Source organism: Artemia sp. Qi Xiang Cuo, chromosome 19 (assembly GCF_049724085.1).
Source record: "Artemia sp. Qi Xiang Cuo chromosome 19, ASM4972408v1, whole genome shotgun sequence".
NCBI classification, from domain to species: Eukaryota; Metazoa; Arthropoda; class Branchiopoda; order Anostraca; family Artemiidae; genus Artemia; species Artemia sp. Qi Xiang Cuo.
The window spans coordinates 57,672,624-57,680,442 of record NC_142812.1 but is presented as its reverse complement, the minus strand read 5'-3'; the positions used below and the strand labels follow the sequence as shown (position 1 = coordinate 57,680,442).

The 7,819-nt window shown below is 35.2% G+C and overlaps 1 long non-coding RNA gene across 1 annotated transcript; it reads right to left on the bottom strand.

The window, feature by feature from the left end:
- Positions 1-2,055: 2,055 nt before the first annotated feature.
- Positions 2,056-7,552, bottom strand: LOC148941045 (uncharacterized). The gene is made up of 2 exons (XR_016143384.1): positions 6,919-7,552; positions 2,056-2,144 (listed from the first exon to the last, which is right to left on the bottom strand). It is a non-coding gene; the product is annotated as an uncharacterized LOC148941045 (long non-coding RNA).
- Between the last annotated feature and the right edge of the window lie 267 nt (positions 7,553-7,819).

Below are 7,819 nucleotides of genomic sequence, written 5' to 3'. Positions count from 1 at the left end.
ATATCATCAACTAGTAGTGTCTAGGTTTAATCTAACGCTGAAATTTGGGAAGGAAAACTACCTTCCAGCAAGTTATAACGTTGGTTGACTCCACGATGAGAATTTGACAGAAAATTTTTAGAAACAGCTAAATATTAAACTGAAGAGATCTGGAACATAGGGCAGACGGCACAGTAGTAAAATATTATTTTATCATCTTAAAAAATTGAGAGGGGACAGTCACTCAGGACTTATCCCAGTTAAAGATAGGAAAGTGACTTCAATTAGTGACAAGGATAGAGTGGGCAGAACATTTTGAGAATGAGCTGACCATGGTAAGTCTACAGGAAATGACAGAGAAAAAGAATAAACGGTTTTAAAACTTTGGGAGTGAAGAAAGATTTATGTTGCGTGGAAGAATTAGAGACAATACCAAAACGAATAAAAACTAATAAGGCAGCAGGTGCTGATAGTGCGACAAAGAAGTTTTTTCAACATGGGGGTTGTGAAGTTGGAAATAAATTACTGAAAATCTCGAATATGTTTTTTTTAAAGGGAGGGGGCACCTAGCGATTTTAGGAGAACTTTAATTAAATTCCAATCAAGAAAGGTGATAATAGTGAGTGTGGTAATTATAGACATTAGCTTAATTTCTGTAGGAAGCAAATTATTTAGTTTGATGATTCTTTGTAGACTTAGGGATATTGTAGATATAGTTTTAAAAGGCCAGTGTGGTTTTAGGAAGAGGAGATGATGCATAGACGAAATTTTCACTCTAAAAGTAAAAATTGAGAAATGCCTGAGTCATCATACCCCTTTAGTTCTCAGTTTTATAGATTATGAACAAGAGTTTGATTCAGCCAAAAGAAGACCTTTAGCGAAAGTCTTATCCATGTATGGTATACCAGATAAACACATTAAAGGGATTAGTGCTATAAAATTGCTGCGGTTAAGGTAGAAAATGAGGTTAGCATATAGTTTCGTAATGAATCAGGAGTTAAGCAGGGTTGCGTTCTATCCCCATTTCTATGGCCCATTTGATCGACTTTATCTTAAGAAACAGGACAAAGGCTATGGGAGGGCATGGAATCAAATGGGAAACTAAAACTCAAATAGACTTAGGTTATGCTGATTAACTGAATATCCTAGATAAAATTTTTAGCGAAATGAATGATTTTTTGGAGGTTTTGATAATTCAGGGTGAAAGAATTGGCTTAAAAAATAATGTTCAGAAGACTAGGTCGCTTAGACTGGGAATAAATGAAGGTGAAGAGGTGATGCTGGGTAACGAGAAGATCAGTCAAGTGAATATCTTCACTGACCTGGATAGCATTGTTAGTAAAGATGGCGTATGCTGTGAAAATGTAAAATCTAACTTTGCAACTTCAGTTAAATTAGAGCCTACAGTCAAAGTTAAAAGTGCGTATTTGTCAGATACGCACTTTTAGCTGTGGAAAGCGCCTATTTATATGTGTAACAGTATAATGTTAAAAGTATATATCTACAGTTTGAGGCTTCTGGGCACTAAAAAAAGAAAACTTAACTTGAAAATATGAAATCTCCATATTTGTTTATGCATTTAACCAATTTTTAAAATTAGCCGGTGCCCAGTTTCTTCGGAAGACACATTACGAAGTCGCTATAGAGCTTAAACTATGACCCATGATTTTCCAAAATAATGGAAAATGAAGATACGTACTTTTACCTTTAGAGGGCCGCGCAGTTGAATTACCAATGCAATGCACACAATGACAGTTATATTTCGTGTACCCTTCCCCTAAAACTGTCAGATATAATAGGCCAAGTAAAATGGCACCACATAGGGCATACCATCTATATGGCACTAGATAGCCACTCCAGAATGGTACTACCAGCGAGACCTGAAACACATGAACACACCTTTTCGCACCTACCAGCGAGACCTGAAACACATGAGCACAATAGTCCGAGAATACGTCTGGTAATAGCATATATGCTATTACCAGACGTATTCTGGATATCTTGGATATCATCTTTCTGGATATCTTGGGCACCTCTGGCGATACAGAGGAACTAAAGTCTAATGTAAGGAGAAGAACCTATATAAGCGTTTATAAAGAACAAGAGTATAAAAAGTTGAGTCATCTCTCTGTATCCACTTGTATTTGTGCTTCTGCCGTCGCCTCCTAGAAAAGAAAAGCTTATTAGACCTCATTTTAACTAATGAAAACGACCACTTTATTTTGAACATATCCGTAAATCTAAAAATTTTTGTGCAGAAATAGAAAATGTACTGACTTGAAAGTTAGTCTACAAGAACCTACAATAAAATATTGGATGTTGTGATTATAAGGAGGCATTCAAGAACTAGAAAAAAATTACTACTACTACTACTAACAACAACTCATTGCAGCACCAAGCCACCTGAGACCACCATAACTACGCACGCCCTTCCTTCTTCCTAATCTATTCAAAGCATCCATCTCTACAGCCTCCCAGGAGAATCCAATTTCCCTAAATCTTTTCTTACAACGTCCTCATAACCCATTTAGGGAAGACCAGCTCTTAGTTTGGCCCAATATGGTTTGCTGAAAAGACCATCTTTTTAAAAATATAATCCTTCATCCATAGAACGTATCCTAGTCATCTTAACCTTTATCTCAGTAAAAAAAAACTTAGAAAGCGGTATTGAACCAGGTTTTCCATTCAGCGGGCATTTTGTATATTCAGACGATAGTTAATTTCTCTACATCCCAGGATCATTATTTGTTTTGTTTACAGTCTGCTTTCAGGCATACTCGAGACCACAATTTCGTCAAAATCCAGGGGATGGGGAGCAAAGTTGGAGCTGATTTTCCCAGGTCAAGTGAAAACGACCAAGTGAAATGACCAATGCAAAATGAACTATAGTACATAAAGGCAAAGTTAAACTAAAGAAACCTGTGGATGCTTTAACTATGTACACCTATCTTTGTTTCTAAAATATTTTTGAAGACGCTAAATTTCCGCGGGGGGGGGACTTGGGTCGAGGGGCCCTTGCCACGCCTGCCCCACAGCAAACTACGCCCCTGGTAAATTCTGGCCAAAAATCTACTGAAAAATAATGAATGCTGTGATTCAAAGAAGGTCTTCACAAACTTGGATTTTCTCTTTGTCTCACTGTCATTGTCTGTATCGGTCTCAGACTTCTAAGTTTTCAGTCTTCATTCAGCTTTCGGACATACTCCGTCCAAAAATTTACTGCAAGATAATATTTACAGTAATTCAAAGACGATGTTCTAAAGCAAAGGTTAACAAATTGTTTCTTTGTCTACTTGTCTTTGCTTTTGTCTACTTTGTCAAGTAGACTTTGTTTTGTCTACTTTGTTTTTGTTTACTGACTGTGTTAGTTCTTCAGTCTTCACGTCTTCACGTTTCACGTTTGTTCACCAGTCTTCACGTTTGTCTACTTGTTTTTGTCTACTTTATCAAGTAGACTTTGTTTTTTGTCTACTTTGTCTTTGTTTACTGACTGTGTTAGTTCTTCAGTCTTCACGTGTTTACTCTTGAACAGGCTTTGAAAAATCGTAAGGGCAGAAATCTTAAGAAAAATAGATGATGGGCTTTAAAAAAAGGCTTGAAAGAGTAGACGGATGAATTTTTTTCCGTTGTCTTCCAGGCATTCTTCAGGGTTCCGGTCTTCTGTGTGCTGTCTGACACATTGTTCAAGATATATTCTTAAAGTACCAAGTGTATCAAAATAAAAACACTTTTACTTTTATGTTGTTTCTAAATAATAAAATTTTTATTATTTTTTTTTATAAAAATTTTATTTTATATTAAAATTAAAAAAAAAAAATTATATTATTTATATTTATTATGGGGTCGGCAGTACCGACCCCATTTTTGTCGGTACTGCCAAGTTTCATAAGAAAAGCAACACAAAAGGGTCTGACAACCCATTAATCTTCCCAAATTATTTATCGACTAAAGAATTATTTTTCATTCTGATTTTTTTTTTCGTTTTAGTTTTTGCATTCTATGCCATTTTTCAATTTTCGTATTTTTATGATATTTTTATTTTTAAATTCGAATTTGAACCTTGAGGACTCGTGATAGTTATTTTTTTAAGTAAATATCTTATTTTATTCTTCAATTTGTAAAAATTCAAACATCAAAAATCTGTTGATTCCAAAGGATTACTGCACATTCAATGGAAAGCCACCCTTTCTTAAGCTGTTTGCTTACATATTTTTAGCCTATTTTGTCCTTATTTTTTACCTACGTTTCTTTTTTAAGTTTGGCAACAGCTCTTATCAAACACAGCACAGCTGCACATTGAATTTTTCCATTTAAAAATTGAATTCCCTGTTTTTCCTAATTTGTTAGGATGTATTAAATTAAAAAAAAAAGTTTTTTCCACTGAAAGTAAGGAGCAACATTAAAATTTAAAACGAACAGAAATTATTACGTATATGAGGGGTTCGCCCCCTCGTCAATACCTCGCTCTTTACGCTAAAGTTCCAAATTTCTTCCACTTCTTTAAGAATGACCCCTGAATCACAAAGGCCGTTTAATTAGAATAAACAGCTCTTTCGAAAGTACTAAAAAAAATTTAGCGTAAAGAGCGTGGTATTGACGATAGGGTGAACCCCCTCACATACGTGACTACAGCGCCCCCTTAATGGAAAATTCTCTTCCCCCTTGAAAAATCCCCCCACCAGAAAAAATTCCCCTGAAAACGTCAGTATACTTCCCAACAACAAATACTATATGTAAACAATGGGCAAAGTTCATAACTTGCAGCCCTTTCCCCTGGGACTGTGGGGGATTAAGTCATCCTCAAAGACATAGTTATTAGATTTTTCTACTATGCTGAAAAAAATGGCTATCTGAAAATTTTGACGGGGTGACTTTGGTAAAAAATGAGTGTGGGAAGGGGCCTAGTTGCCCTCCAATTTTTTGGTCATTTAAAAAGGGCACTAGACCTTTCAATCTTCGTTCGAATGAGCCCTCTCGTGATATTCTAGGACCACTGGGTCAATACGATCACCATTGAAAAAAAGAAGTTAATATGCATTTGTGATCTTTCTTCTGGCAAAAAATACATTTTTGCAGATAGAAGCTTGAAACATCTGCAGTAGTGTTCTCTGATACGCTAAATCTGATGTTATTTTTATTAAGATTCTATGACTTTTAGGTGTTCCCCTTTTTTTCGTAAATAAGGCAAATTTTCTCAGGTTCGTAACTTTTGATGGGTAAGACTAAACTTGCTGAAACTTTTATATTTGAAATCAATATAAAAATTCAATTCTTTTGATATATCTATTGGTATCAAAATTCCGTTTTTTATAGTTTGGGTTAATACTGAGCCGGGTCGCTCCTTACTTACAGTTCGTTATCACAAACTGTTTGATAAGGTTGTGTAAGCTTCCACTTCACATATTCAACCCAGTTTGCCACCCGTAGTGATTTCTCATTATTTCTAGTGATTTTTTATATCGCCTAAACAAAAAAAAATACTAAATTTGCACATAAATAACTAGATTACTGAAGAAAATCACTAAATCCATCAGAAGATTACTAAAATCTAGTGATTTTTTGCCACCAGGTGGCAACTCTGAGTTCAACCCTTCAGATCTTATTTTCATGGTCGTTTTTGGGTTAAAATAATGAATGTTGATTTCTAAATAGATGGGACAAAAAGGCATTAGAAGAGAAGGTGACGATTTCTTTCTATGTCATTACAACTTAAGGAGGGAGGGCTCTTTAGGGTTGTAACTGTGAAAACAAGCAACCCACTAGTGGGCAATACTACATAGGACATTCTAAGCTTTTTTACTGTTTTAAAAAAATCTCAAAAATGTTAAGTTTCGTTAATGGAAAAATTCTGAAACTGCTAAGATTAAAAAAAAGGGACAAAAAAGACAGACTGTCAAATGTGCTATCTCTATTCTTAACAGAACTATTACTGCTTCGTGGAAGCTATAATTTGCGATTAAAATACACAGCAAAAAACAATTTAAAGAGATCTTCACACACTTACTTCTAGGAAGTTCAGATTTGAGTGATCAAAATAGCTTATTCGTTCACATAATTCGAAACTAAATAGATTATCCAACACCTTGCTCTTTACCGTGTCAATGCTGGCAGCACTGGGCTCAAAATGCTTCCTGCTTGGTAGCTAATCTGGTACTGTCTTAAAATAGAAGCTCGGGATTATATTTTATTCTTTTATTTTAAATTTTAACATTTTAGGTTTTTTATTTAAAGATCTTATTTTAAATAAAGGCCCTTGCGCTCTTTTTTTCATGCCACCGCTAAGTTTTTCAGACGAACAAATAAATGTTCAAATACGGATAAGTCCATTTATTAGACAGTGAAAATAGATACAAAAGCCAGGATATTTCGACCGTCATCAGCAGAAACCTAATTTAAGGTATTACGTCAAAAATAAATGGTGTTGAGACGTCTGAAGCAGGCATAACGGTAATTTAGTTGGGCTTCTCTATTACCTGACTGGTGACCGCTATTATGGCCAAAGGCCTGGTGTCAGTTTACCTAGCTCTTGACGGGTAACCTTAAACTTAATGAATTTTATATATTTAGCATCAGCATAAAGGCCGATTCTTTGGGTTTATCTATTACTGTCAAAATTCCGATTTATAGAGTTTCGGTTACTATTGGGCCAAATTGCTCCTTACTTGCAGTTGGTTACCACGAACTCTTTGATGAGAAGCAGCGTTGCAGGCTAAACACTATTATTGCCTTTTTGTTTATTTTTTAGCTGAATTATTTGGCCTGTTTGGCCGAAGCTCAAAACAAGACCCAGGTCAGTCCAGTCAAATGAGAAATTAGATTTTGTGAGGCATCTACCAGGAAAATACAGTAATTCCCCTAGCTGGGGAATTCTCTCTAGTATCTTTGCTTGCTACTGATGTTTTATTTTAAGTTAACAAACTGAATGATTGTAATACTTACTGAAAATTTGTTTTTCATAAGTAATGTAGATTCTTTTAAGTCTTGAAGTCCTTTAACCAAAGCTTCTTTTGATGTAATTCCTTTTTCTGCATCCATGATAATTTTGAGTTCAAAAAAGTCGTTGGTAGGATGAGGTATAGCATACCCACAGAACTTTACACCATTCCTGTAATACAGAGAGTCAATGAAGAGCCTAGCAAATATAAACAGGTGGATGATCACAAACCAAGAGGTGGTTCAGTCTTTTTGGCAGCGTTGTACATGAGGGACTTTTTGCTATCTTGGAAAATAGCTGGGTCGAAAAAATGAAACTTTTCACGAATAAATCCAGGGCCTAAAATATATCCCAGGAAGCTGTTTTCAAGCTACTATCTCTAACTTTTCATTATTTCTAGGGCTTAGAAGGCAAGTCCCTCATATACCTATCTAAATTTTGCACAAAATTGTTTTGCCTTAAATTTTGTCAGTTTCTTTTTGACATTTTTGCCACTTTCTCTTTGACTCTAGATTTTGAAGTCACGATTCCAAAGAATTCAGTAGGATTTTAAGCCATATTAAGAGCTTTTCTTAAATTTCAGACAAAATTATGTAAATTTTAAACTTTACAAAACAAGATTGAGCAATGTTATGAAGCTCAAAGTCTTTTTCTTGTACCTCATGTGAGGCGTGACCCTATTCCTGAAAATTTATTTTTATTGACGCAAAGTAAGTCAACAACCATTGGGGGGGGGGAGGGGGAAAATGGAGGTTGATAGTTCAAAAGAACCTCTAGACATTATTAAGACTCAGGATCCATTTCCGAAGATTCATTTACCTAATCAAGTACTTTAAAAAAAACAATCCCCCCCCCGTTTACAGTTTTGCCGTTCTTTTTTAAATATACGCAACGAAACAAAAAACC